Below are 14,666 nucleotides of genomic sequence, written 5' to 3'. Positions count from 1 at the left end.
GAGCGATGGGTGGCCAACAAATCTCTAGAATGGTGGATAAACTCACCAGGGCAGAGACAGGCGAAAAGGTTCATTGTAGAACATTCACCAAAATTCACGGTAGACTTGATAAGCAAGGACAGAAAGACAGTCAAAGCTGTAGTAGGTCTACTAACAGGGCATTGTAAGCTAAATAGGCATCTAAAGCTGATGGGATTGACAGACGAAGCTATGTGTAGGTTCTGTCAATCTGAAGAAGAAACGTCAGAACACATTTTATGTCGGTATGACAGCCTGGCAAATGTGCGGTTCCCGGTAATAGGCAATGATAGGCCATTGCCAAGGAGCTACATGGAGGGTTCAGTCTCCAAGTTGCTAAACTTTGTTAAATGGATAGGACTGGAGAATGTAATCTAAGGATCAGAAGAGGACCACAATAGATCTGAGAAGGTCGCAGTGGATCAGGCCGAAAGCCACCTCTAAGAATCTAATCTAAGGTGGTAAGAATTATAATCGAATAACTTCGGCAACGTATTCTGCAGATAAAAATAAGTCAAAAAATTTGTATAAAATCATGTCCTAAAATGCTCCCTTTTCAAGATACAGGGTGTAAACGTTTCATTTTTATTTTGTTTTTTTCTAAATAATGCTTATTTTTGGATAAAAATTGGTGTTTGGGTGCTTTTTGACATTCGATTTCAATACCAGTATGACTCCAACTTAGTTCACACCAAATAAAATTTTAATCACATGATTAATTAAGCCTGACCGGCACAGCGTTGCCCTTTTTTATATATTTTCCTTTAATCAAAATATTTTAGGAAACAAAAATAAATTAATTATAAACATATAAACAATTATTATTTACATCAACAAAACTCACATTCTTAACAGCACTTAAGGCACATAAAGGCCATTACTACCGCTTTCCCGTTCAAATTTTTAAAAAAGTTACGATGAGTTTTTTACGGCTATTAAGTTATCTTGTACACTTCGGACTAAAAGAGGTTCTAAAAAGAACAATGTTCGACTGCAAGGTTTAGTAAACATTTTTAAGTTTAAAGTATTACAACTCATTTAAACCAAAAACTCATAATCATTCGTAATACAAAACTAAAGTGTCAAAACGAATGAGAATGTCAGGAAATAAATAAATAAATGTGGCAACTTGACATTTTTTAGAGTAGAATCCCAAGCGGGAAATATAAGTTCCAGTTAGTCAGTCCGGCGCCGAATATGTCCATGGTTGGCAACAATGAATTTAAAAATCGCGCCCCCGATTACGTAACTAAAAGATTAATTGGTATCAAGAATTCATATTTTTTAAATGTTTTGAAAAGTAATAACATTTTGTTCGTCCCTGTATTACTCTACTAAGTAAAAAAATATACGTTTTTCCATTTTTTGACATAAAAATGGTCTCTTGGTAAAAACCGCTGTCAGTTATGATTTCAATATATTTAAAATCAAAATAATCAATACATTTCATCCTTGACAAATACTAAACCGGTTGACTAGGTAATTATTAAACTATAATAATAAATTTGGAAATGTTTTTGTGTCGAAGGTTCAACAGAAACTATTTTATTATAATTTATTCTAGAAAAAGTTCAATTAAGTCCCATTAACATAGAAATTTTCTAATGTCAAAAAACGCGCAGACAGCAATGTTCATCTACGTTATTTCAGAAATTATTTGGAAAAAATCGAAACAAAAATAAAACTTCTAAAGCCAGTATCCTTGAAACTAAGCATTCTAGAACAACAATTTACACAAATTTCTTAACTTATTTTTATCAGCAGAATATGCCTGTCGAAGTTCCCCGAATACGATTCAGACCACCCTGTATAATAAGTGTTTTATTAATTATGTAGTAAGGTACTTAACCATATATTTTATTTGGCCATGAAGAAATCGAAATAATTATAAACAACATTAATTATTATTATTTCATTTATTAGAGAAAAATAACAAAAATATATTTTATTTATATTGCATTAATAATAATTTAATCAAATTTCTTGAGACTTTATTTCGTTGGCTTATTGGGCAATGTATGTGAGTTCCCTCAGCTAAAAAAAAACAAAAAAATATATTGAATATGCGTTTTGTATATACTTAAAAACTTAATCTTTACAAAAGGTTACCTCAAAAAGTTGGATAAATACATAGAAACATTAGATATTGAAAATATACTAGAAAGTTACCTTTCTTAAAGTTTGAAACGTAAAATATATCCAATGAAAATTTTAAAAAATTGTATTTGTATTTATTTCATAATTTAAATGAAATGCTCTACAGAGGCAAGTGATTTTAAATTACCACATGATTTTAACTTTAAATATAAAACAGAAAATATTAGTTTTAATTCAACAGAAGATCTATGGAATAAAGTTCAAGAGATCTCCTGATATTTTTTCTGTTTTATTCGAGAGAAATTACTTCAGAAGTATATTGCAGATAAATATATAAAAATATATAATTAAAATAATAATTATATCAATAATAATATTTAATCGCTGCTAGAATAATTTTAATCCATTAATAACTGTATACATTTGCTGAAAACAATATTTATATCAAAAACTGTTGATAACTGTAAGTTACTAACATCAAACAAGCATCTATTTCTGTAGTTTCTACATCCTTTATGTCTTTCTTTCATAATTTTTATAAGATAAATAAAAAATTATTTTTTCTTGTTACTAGTACAAACAGTATAATTTTCTACTTTAAATCAATCATATTTTTGTTGTTATATGTTAATATATTGTGTAGTTAAGTTTCTGTTGTGAAATATTTATATATGTAAGTTAAATTAGCAATATTCGTTGGAAAAATTATACTGACAAATGATAAAAAATCACAATTGTTTGAGATATGATACATCTTTTATAATTATTAAAAAAATATATTACACTTATTAGAGAATACAATTTATAAATTAAAAATATTTATCACAATTTTTTGAGGCCTGGTACTCATTTCATATTTATTTTAAAAATACTCACACGAAGAAGCTTATACAATTGCCTGCGGTCTCTCTGGTTTTGGAACCAATAGCGATAGCTCCATGGCCAATTAAAATAATAGTCGAGTGGTTTTCGTACTCTATAATCAGGTGTGTATCGGTACTCGTCGAGATAAGAGTAGTCTCTACCGAATACAGGGTCGTATTTTAGGGCTAAAGGCATTTTTCTAAAAATTTAGAAACAATAAAATTACTTAAAAAAATAGGTCTTTATATTAGTTACTATATATAATAATTATCAATTCAATGATTAGACGTCTAAAACATTATAAAAATCATATTATGTTCTCTTCTATATCTCAGTTCTTAAAGTAGTTTAAATAAAGCCAAAATATATGATCTGTGATGTGTGGTATAACTTGTTTTTAGCACTCCGGGTGAAACATTTGAATATGTCTCTTCAGATATATCATAGTTATATGTGGTCATAGTTTCATAATATCATATGTTACATAAAAATAATTGTATAATTCTATCGTTTTATTAATGGTTATTATTTTTAATATTCCGTTCATAAAAATTATACAGGGTGCGTCTTAAATAAGTGCAAATATTTTCAGGGCTGGTAGATAAAAGAGACATATTTTCTCTTTACCGCTTTTCAAATAAGTCCAAAATAACCGAGTAATTAGAGTTTAAAATTAAAAAAAATATATTTATTTTTAAAAAAGTTTTAGTCACCGAATTTTTTTCTGTATTTGCATCCTTTTTAGTGCTGTAACCATGGTACTATCCAAGATTAAGAAATTATACCGTTGGAAAATTTGCGGTGAACAGGCAATTCTAAAAAGTTTTCTAAAATATACAGGAATTGACACACATTACAGAAAATGTATGATTTTTAACATTTTTTTACAAAAAAAAACAGACGAGTTCATAGGTTTGAGATATATCACCCCTAAAAATATTTGTATTTATTTAAGACTCACCCTGTATATTTGGTGTATCCGAGTCCATCAATAAAATGTAATTTAAACTATCGAATGACACTTATCGCCTTTTTGAAACTAAGTTTAAATAATGTATTTACTACAGTTGAGGGAACATTTAACAGCAAAACTTCTTAGTATACCTAATTCCTCGTTTTAAGATATAAACCAAATAATATATAAAAAATATTTAACAACAAAAATAAAAATGTACATAAGTGTGTTGGTTCATTACTTTCTCCACAGATGTAATATATTTTCTGGATGTCATTTTTATTGACATATCGGAATAATCCATCAAACTTTATTAGATTAGAAAAAATCAACCAGCATATGTGCCGAAAAAGGTAAAACCCAGCCTGTTTTTTTCTCACTTAAAATGTTCAGAAGTTGTTAATGTTATATTAGGTTTATATTTAGAAGCGGGAAACTTTTTGACAGTTCTGGATGATACATTGCTTTTTAATTTCATTGGACTACTAACTTATAATCCTAAACCACCTAATCTGGTGTATAAAAGACCGCAAATTTCTAAAAATAAGCATAAATTGCAATAGAAACGATACTTTTACTATTTTACAAATATTTACCAATTTATTTTAATACTGGATACTAAATATATTAATATTTTTTACACTTTTGTATTATACAGGGTGTCCCAAAAATAAGTGCAAATATTTTAAAATAAGTGTAAATATTTCGGCCTCAGAAATACACCCATGAGGTATTTTTTGCAAAAAAAATTGAATATTTCGAATTTTTTTTAATTTTAACTTAAAAAAACATAATTTCTTGATAATATGGCAACATAGGTAGTAGCTTAAATTTACATGAAAGAAAATCCAGAAAATATCCAGTGGTTCTCAAAATGTTAGCAAAAAATGATCTTTTTTGGGAAATTTTCAAAATAAAATAACTCGGTTATTTTGGACTTATTTGAAAAACGGTAAAGAGAAAAAATATTTCTTTTGGTCAGATCTGCCACCCCTTAAAATATTTGACACTTATTTTTGGGACACCCTGTATAAATACAGGATGAGCCTTAAATAAGTGCAAATATTTTAGAGGTAGTATATTTTGATCCCAGAAACACGTTTATGAGGTTTTTTTTCGACAACAGATTTTTGGAAATATTTTAAATTTTTAGTTGAAAAACATAAAATGGCAACACAAATAGTAGATTAAATTTACAAGAAAGAAAACCCAGATAGAATCCAGTGGTTCTCAGAACTTAACCAAATTTTTTTTTTAATTTTTAAAGTAGGTGTCCGGTGGCGTAGAGGTACAGGCTCTCGTCTACCAATCTCAAGGTTGTGGGTTCGAATCCTACACTCGGGATTTCATCAGCCGATTTTTTTATTAAAATAAAAATAGTTTGGGTACCTAGGTCGACTCAACCTTAAATGAGTACTTGTGATTCACAATCCTGAGGTAATAATAGGCGGTTGAAGCGTAATGCTAGCCACATTATCTTCCTTGTATACCCAACGGCTCTAGCATGGCAAGCTGTACCTTGCTACTCCCAAGGCGTTAAACGCTATATACGGGAGCTATTATTATTATTTTTAAAGTAAAATAAGTTATTTTTTTATTTTTTCACAAAAATTTTTTTCTGCAAAATTTGGATTTTTTTGGGGAAAATTTATTGGGATTTCTTTTAGTTTTTAGTTAAAAAACATAATTTCTTGATAATATAGCAACATAGGTAGTAGATTAAATTTATAAGAAAAAAAATCCAGAAAAGATCCAGTGGCGCTCAAATTTTAGCTAGAAATATGTTTCTTTTATCGATATTTACCAGCCCTGAAAATATTTGCACTTAAAAAAAATAAAACACTAAATCACCACAATACACCAAAACACTTTTACTTTTACACAAATTTGTGTTTTTAATTATTAACGTTGAAGTTTGTTCCTCTAATTTCAGTGTAAATATTCAGAACGACAAAATTAGTTGTACTAATTTTCAATGTAGTAAAAAAGCTTTTAAATTTAGCCAATAATTATACTTCAAAATTTGCGAGTAAAGTAGTTTTTGATCTTAAATCTAATGACCTTAAACTTTTAAATATGAAATATAGTTGAAACCACTAATTTATTCCACTAATTTCGTGGTTCTGAATGTGGCTTTTGAAAAAGAATTTTGTAATCTAGTATAAAAGAACTTAAAATTCTAAAAATAAGCATATATTTTGCAATGAAAATATCATTTAAATCTACAAATATTTACAAACATATTTTTAATACCCTTTAATAAACATATTAATATTTTATAGTTTTGGATTGTGTATGGAAAATATCCAAAACATGAAAACAACATTTTAAAACGCATCATTCCTTGTCATTCTACATTAAAAAATATTATCGTGCACAGAAAATAGAGATATAAAACACAAAGTAATTTTAAATTAATAAATACATAAAAACTTACGTTTAATTTAATACACTTAAAACAAGAAATTTGTACTATTTTAACCTGGATATTAGACGGTCAAACTTTCAATGGAATATGTTCTTGAGGTAAAGATTGCGATTTAAATTTAAAGTGCCCGAGTTGTGAGTGTGTTGGTACAGGGCCAAAACATAGTCGGTGTGTGTATATTTATTTATATTTTATGTAATGAATTTTAAACAACTGTCACATAGTTGGAAGAGTCCTCAGCGTTCCGATGAATCAGAATTTTTGTTTTATTTTTCCCGAAAACTATTCGCAAAGGTGTGTCAGCTTTAATAAGCGTAATACAGGTGTGATTTATATATTTTCAATTTATTTTTAGGCGGGGTTTTTTGTTGGGTGGGATATAATCAGTCATAGTTATGAAAATAGTTTCGAGATCTCGACAATTCAATCAAAATAAATTGAGGTTGCTCCAACTTAATGTTTTAATGTTTTAATCAATTAATAAATTAGTTTTGATGTATAATTTTGTAATATAAACATTTTCGTTAATTTTTTTATTAGTTTGGATATAAACTATATTACCTATACTATATTTGTAGGATCACAGATTAGGTATCCTATATGTATACAGATAAAAATCTTGTCCCTAATTCGTGGCACGAAAATTGTTTTTTATGACGATGTGCAAACGAGTCAAATTTCCTGTGCGCAAAAATAAACTCGCGTAAAATAACAATAAACAGCGTAATAGAGAGATATCGCTAAACTCAATAGCGTGCATGGACGTTAATAAGGCCAGGTGTTATTTCCTTTACGTGAGGTAGTATTAATTCTCTTCATTTATAGTTATCAGATCGGAAAGAATTCTGATCGCGTCGCGTCCGCTATTTAAACTTAACCTAACTTTGAATTTAAAACTTTGAAATTGTTTTGTTTACTAGGTATTTTAAAACTAAAGGGCTGAAGTGCTTATTTCCAGTGCTTTATTGTTCAACGTCTGCCAGTGGGTTTAGGGCAACAAGCAACAAATTCTCTTAGAAGGGCTAAGTCGTCATCTGCTGTAAATCTAAGACTCTTTATAGGTTCTTTAGTATTGGAAGAGGTGGAATCCATATTTTAAGCCATATTTATTTAATTAAAACTAATCCCAGCTAATTAAATATCAAATTACCTAATAAAACTAAATTCAAAACAATTCAAACATAACCTAAAATAAAAGATCTCGCCGGCCGGCTCCGGTTGTCAAATACCCGCACATGCCCATTTAAGCAATTTTTAAACGTTATCAGAGGTTATTTAGAAAGAGCGCCTGGCGTAATTGATCCGCAAATTACGTCAGGCGGTAACGTTATTAGCGGGTGTTGCGTTAAAAATTGACTCGCGCATATCGTAACCATGATAAGGTACGCGTAAATACTGAATGACGCTATTCAGTTTTCCGATATCTCTCTAATAGCTGTGCCGGTCAGGCGCTGTGCACAATTTTAGAGGCCATAAGTGGGCGTGCTATGTGCGCAAACTAGTCACCTAACTAGTGCCCGATTCCGAAAATTGGAACCACGAAAAACAATAAAGAAAAAACAAAGATTATAATCGGTATAATCTGTGGTAGGATACTATACCGGGTGCGTCTCAAAAGTGGCTCACCCTTATAACTTTTTTATTTTTTCCAGATAAAAAAAACGAGTTTTGGTGTATTAGTATATGACATAAATTAGTATTGATTGACGTATTCAATTCTTTTTGGTCACTTCCTTTTCCACAGGAAAATAATACAAATTTTGATTTATAAATGACGCCCTTGGTATTTATTTACTTCCCTAAGGCTCCTTGATTAAAAAGTAATGTTTTTAACACAGCCATGGCACTCTAGATTGAAATTTAAAATACGATTTTTTTTAAGCGGGAATGTTAAAAGCTGACATATTATGATATGTCATTCTATTCAGAGTGTCATTTTCTATCGAATAAAGTAAAAAAATACCGAGGGTGCCAATTCAGGGTTCGGAAGTAGTTAAATAAAAGGTAATTTACCTGTTTAACTACGTGTAGTTTTTCTTCAAAAATTACGTCTTTTCCCGTTCATTAACTACATGAAATCTACGTTAATGAACTACGTATTGATATTATGATAAAAAAACATACTATAAATAAAAAATTTCATTTTGATAGGAACATGTAATGCATAGGCTTTTTATGTAATTAAAGAATTACCAAATCATAAAAGAACAGAATTTAATGAATAACACAATATATTAAAATTATTATAAAATACGAAAACTCAAAATATTTAGACACATTATGTGTTTTCTAGCTTCAACTTATTATAATCTCACCTCAAACCTGCCTCAAACCTTTGATATTTAAAAGTTACATACTTAGGTTACATAAACTACACCCTCTACATAAACTACATTAACTACATGTAATGTAGTTTATGTAGTTTTTAAGAGTAACATGTAAATTTCCGAACCCTGGGTGCCATTTAAAAATAAAAAGTAATAGTCATTTTCGGTGAAACAGGAAGTGACCGAAAACAACTGAATACGTCAATCAATCCTAATTTATGTCATATACTAATATACCAAATATCGTCTTTTTACCTGAAAACATATAAAAGTTATAGGAGTGAGCCACTTTTGAGAAACACCCGGTATTATCATATCCAATTCTTCAGGTTTCTTTAGTAGAAGCATTGATAAAAACATTTTTTTAATCTCCCTCTATGATTTTAACTCCATGTGTGTCTCAAATTGGTTGATTTAGACTGATCGAATACATCATTATTCCTTAACCTATTATATAGCTCAAATTTTAAAATAATTCAGTAATATGCTCATCTAATTCTAATTCACGTTACCACTACGTATACAGGATCATTTTTTTCATCAATTGTTACAGTAATCATAGTTGATTTTGTTGTCTGTAAAATTAATCATCAATCAGTTTTCAAGAAAACCACTAAAACTAACTAGAATCGATTTCTGACGGATATGTATGAAAATCTGTCACAGAGGTTGACTGAAGGGGACTAAGAGATATGAATAACATGTTTGAATAAACCTTTAGAAGAAGAAAGAAGATCTCGTTGAGGTAAGCACACATTACAAGGAAACTTAATTAACCTTCAATGCCACGACTACAATAAACACTTTAAGCTCTTTAATTTTAAGTTCTAGGCAAGTGTTTTGGTGTCTTCTAGATGTCTGTAAATATCTGCTATAAGACCAAAAATAATCCCAACTTAAATTGCATACCTCATATTGTTTTTTACACTCTTCGTTTTACTGTAAATGTGAAGTATTTATACAGTGTGGCGCCTCACATACAAGAACGGTAGTTTATATGGAAATGAGATTTTGGGAGCATATGTATATTAATTAATTTTTGGCTTATAGGAAAAAAATAAAGGTGAATTTTATTAAAAAACATATGTTAAAACGTGTAACGATTTTGACATATTTCACATTTTGTAAAAATAAAGAGTAAATTTTAAATTTCAATAACAGCTACCTAAATTTTGAATTACCCTGTATAGCTTGATATTTAATTACAATAACCATTGTATGTTAAACTAAATTAAAATTTGACCCGAAAAGTTATTCAGGTTGAGGCAAAACTAATATGGAACAGTGGTCACTTTTAATAGCAAGTTACTCCTTTATTATAAATGGAACACCCAGTATATTATTCCGATGTTTAATGGGGAATTCCTACCCCTCAGACAAAGATTTTCCTAGATATTTTAATTATTATGACTTTGCGTCAGTAGTTTTTTATTATTTGAAAAAAAAACTAGGTGGCTGTGATATACCTTTTGTTAGTTTAACAAAAATTAAAGGATGTAGAGTAAAATACTCAACAGTTATAAAAAGAATACACTTTTAAAACATATTTTAATTATTACAGAATTAAAACTAACATATAAATGTATAATTATGTGACAAAAATTAGCTAGATGAAATCATATGCTCGAAATACTTCCTTTCCTGTTCACTGCGTAAAATGATTCTCTTTTCAAACGATCTTTTCATTTTAAAAGGTATATGTGGAGTTCTACTTCGAAAATCAGCTACAATTATTTCTCTCATATTGTCGACACTAGTTGGTCGAGTTTAATCAGCGGTATTTTACTGAAAACTACTAATATTACGTATATAACCTTATACATAAAAAAATATAAAATTTTACGTAGAATATAAAAATAAAATTAAAAATAGGGTATTAAAACTACTCGTGAAGAGGGCGTGGATGGATTTTTTCTTTGGTGTTTTCTGTTGCCTCGTTCAATTTTGTTTAGTTTTGAACTATTTCCAAAACGTGGCGGTATCTGTACACGAGGCAAAGGACTTTTTTTTCATAAATCTCAGCGAAATAAGTAAATTTAGATGTTTCTAAAACAGCTGTTGTTACGATGATATTTCGCTAATTACTTCACGTTTTATGTTGATATATAGACCATAAGATTAATATTTAAACACGCCTTTATAATATGTAGCATAGACATTTAACAACAAAACTTTTTACTCAATCTGCAGAAATATAATAATTACAAAATGTTTATTATTTAATTTTATTATAATGAATTAATATATAAAATTGTATATGTTTTGTTTGTTTATGCGGCCTTAATGGCGACATCATCAATATATCGAGCTGATTGGGAAAATTATTGATTGACCCGGTGTCGATAAAAGATATTCTTATATACAGGGTGGTCCGAACTGTATTCCGGAAACTTCAGCAGCACATCCTACTGCTAAAAATAAGTAAAAAAGTTCGTATAAATATATGTCATAAAATGGTTAGTTTTGGAGATACAGGGTGTGGAAATTTCATTTTTATTTCGATTTTTTCCAAATAATTTATGAAGTAACGTTAATACGAGTATTTAGATGAAAATTGGTGTTTGGGAGTTTTTTGATATGAGAAATTTGATTTTGATATCAATATGACTCCTACTTGTAGAGGGCGCCACCTACTTGTGTTTCAACTGGTTTGAGGAGTAATAACTTTTCGTCCGTACCTGTATATAACTACCGAGCAAAAAAATATACATCTCTGTGATTTTTTACGTAAAAAATATCTCTTTGTAATAATCACTACGAGCAGCCGTTCTTAAAATATTTAGAATGAAAATAGTCAATACACGTCATTATTGACAAAACATAAACACCTTGAGTAGATAGTTACTTGACTGAAATAATAAATTTGGGAAATTTTTATTTTTTTAAATTAATCATAAACTTTCCTGCGAAAAAATTATGATAAAACAGTTTCTGTTGAACTTTTGGCACAAAAACATTTCAAATTTATGATTTCAGTCTAATAACTATTTAGTCAACATGTTTAATTTATGTCAATGATGATAGCTATTGATAATTTCAATTCCAAATATCTGGAGAACCATTACTCGTAGCGATTCTTACCAAGAAACATTTTTTACGTAAAAAACTTCGCAAATGTATATTTTTTTACTCAGTAATTTTATACAGGTACAGACGAAAAGTTATTACTCTTCAAACCAGTTAAAAAATATGTAGGTGGTGCCCTCTACAAGTAAGAGTTATATTGACATCAAAATGAAACTTCTCATCAAAAAACTCCCAAGCACCAATTTTCATCCATATATTGACGTTGCTTCATAAATTATTTGGAAAAAATCGAAATAAAAATGAAACTTCTACACCCTGTATTTCCGAAACTAAGCATTTTGGGACCTACATTTATATGAACTTTTTTGCTTATTTTTATCTGCAAAATATGCTACCGAAGTTTCCGGAATACAATTCGGACCACCCTGTATAATAATAACATGGTTTGTTATAAATCCATTCAAAAATAAAAAATTATTACACGAACCAAACCAAACCTATAAAAGGCGGACCACCAGAACAGTCACTGCATATTGCCCTGCAGTTTTACGATTTTAAATTTTGAATACATATTTTTTTACTATATTGTAATTAATAATGTTAGACAATGATTAAAACTAAATATTCTTGTGTAACCTTAGAGGAATAGCTAATTTAATCTACAATCGGTATCGGTATGTGATTATTATCGGTATCTTATTTATACTCCATATTAACTTATTTTTCTGAAGCAACCACAACTTTGACAGTTATTGCTTCGTGCGAATTCACAAAATACACTCAAATGCAAAAAAAAAGCAACGGAGAAAATTTTGGTAAAATTTGAACTGTTATATTTTCGTTATTTTTAGCCCTATTTTCATGAATTTTTTAGCAAGCTGTATATAATTATATCAACTTTAATTTGTAAACTCAGTTTTCTTATAAACTTTAGTATTTTGCATATTATACAGGGTTAATCGAGGGAATGTTTTTTACCCTAACTTTGACACACCCTGTGTAATAATTTTGTGTGTAAATTTTCCTGAAATATAATTTTAAGATCAGAACCATGTCTCCTGAGCGTTTTGTTTTTTGGATCATGTCAATACATGCCTTGGTTAATTTTTAAGTGCGAAATGAACTTGCTACCAAGACCATTTGCAATTTTTTCAATTATAATTTATTTTTGAAGTTTTTTTTTCAATATGACAAGGCAGCTTTGGTGATTATTGTGAACTATATACTACTACGAACTACCCATCACGTTCGACGTTTGGGAAATGCTTGGTAGGAGGGTTAGAGGTCGCAAAGCGGTACCAGCTTCATTAAATGAACTTCGCTTGGTCCTTACAAAAGAATGGGAAAACATAACACAATATGATATATTATGCAGCCTCAATGACAACATGAACAAACATATACAGGCAGTTATATAGCAGCCAGGTACGGCAATACAAAGTATTAGGGTAATTTCTACAATTTTTTTTTTGTTCGTATACTTCAGTATTATAGATGTTTTCCTTAATATTGTTAGTTCTGTTGTCGTTATTAATGTTTATTACAACCAGGACTGTATCGTTTAAATTTAGTATAAAGTATCTGATGCAGCGTAATATGACGTTACGAAAATACTCACCAAAACCAACTCGTCTTTTTAAAAAATTACATCAAAAGTAATGATAATTGAAAAAATTGCAAAATTGCAAATATTTCCAGAAATATTTCGTAAAACATTTCGAGGATAGTGTAAAGGCTCATTTAATCTTAATAATAACACGTTTAATGTACAAAAAGGGAGATAAAAATAAAATATAATATACCAAATTATAGAGCTTGGTAATTATGAAACGCTAATAAATAATTTTCTCTTGTAAATGATTTTCTCCACGACCTCTGTAATTTTCATTCAAACGTAGTTTCTGTTATCTTCCCTAAATTATAAAACTTTTTGTGTAGACAAAATGAATATTCTTGCCGAACTATTCCTCCTATTAATTTAAACTTTTCTCTAAGGCAAATTCGTTTGAACTTTAATTATTAAGATTTTCTTTGCGTTCCTTTATTTAAGGAAAAAAAACGAATTTAATTAGCTAATGCTAACAATTAGCAACTGCAATTATAGAAGAGAGTTAAAAAAACTGGTAATCGCCAAAGTAAAAATTAAGCAAATCACAAAAGAAAATTGAAGAACCGCGGACTGCACCTTCAAACCAAAACAATTTCTTCGCTGAATAATAAAATATGAATATTTTTCATTAAGAGATAGCCTTGTGTTTCATAAAGATGTTTTTCCAGTTAATTTCTATCAAGGCTTGTTCTGTGCAAATTTTGCATTTCTAGGGATTAAAGTCTCTTCAATTAATTTAGTACATTTTGTTGCAAGTATTAAAATGATTATATAATTTTATTCTTAAGTGGTTTGCATAAATAGCGTTTAAAATACAATGATAATTTAGCTATATAAATATAATTTAAATATTTTTAATTTATTCTTTATTTATTATGTCCTTTTTCTCAGCTTACATAAATAGAAATATTAAATAAGTTAATATTAATATTGTTTAGTTATATATAGTATCCTATAAAAAAACTCAAAATTTAAGTGAGGATGCAGTCAATAATCACCACACAGGCTAATAAAACTACTTTTTCAAATTTGTCAAGCTTTCGAGAATTTTATTCCCATCATCAGGACAGTTTCTAAAATGTATAAATGAAAAAGGCATTAACATTTTAAAATTGTATAACACAAAAAAACAACTTACAACTGAGTCAATTAGCAAAAAAAACATCCTCTGCACAAAAAGGCCTTAAAAACTAGCATCGTATGACATTGGAATGCAAAGACATTTCCTTTATAAAATATTAAAATACATATCCAACGACATTACTTTTCCTTTAAACACAAAACAAAAAATATTTTTTCAAATTTACTAAACTAATTTCTACATTGTTATTTCGAGTTCGA

The 14,666-nt window shown here is 28.9% G+C and overlaps 1 protein-coding gene and 1 long non-coding RNA gene across 8 annotated transcripts in view; both read right to left on the bottom strand.

The window, feature by feature from the left end:
• Positions 1-14,666, bottom strand: part of LOC115881689 (uncharacterized protein CG45076-like) — a gene marked incomplete at its 5' end in the record, with an annotated part of 225,172 nt that overhangs the window by 125,381 nt on the left and 85,125 nt on the right.
• On the bottom strand, positions 1,911-6,526 carry LOC115881748. The gene is made up of 3 exons (XR_004050083.1): positions 6,372-6,526; positions 2,992-3,178; positions 1,911-2,052 (listed from the first exon to the last, which is right to left on the bottom strand). It is a non-coding gene; the product is annotated as an uncharacterized LOC115881748 (long non-coding RNA).

Source organism: Sitophilus oryzae, unplaced genomic scaffold, assembly GCF_002938485.1.
Source record: "Sitophilus oryzae breed Bouriz unplaced genomic scaffold, Soryzae_2.0 scaffold_1111_pilon_pilon, whole genome shotgun sequence".
Classification (NCBI taxonomy): Eukaryota; Metazoa; Arthropoda; class Insecta; order Coleoptera; family Curculionidae; genus Sitophilus; species Sitophilus oryzae.
This window is presented reverse-complemented; position numbering and strand designations above follow the sequence as displayed.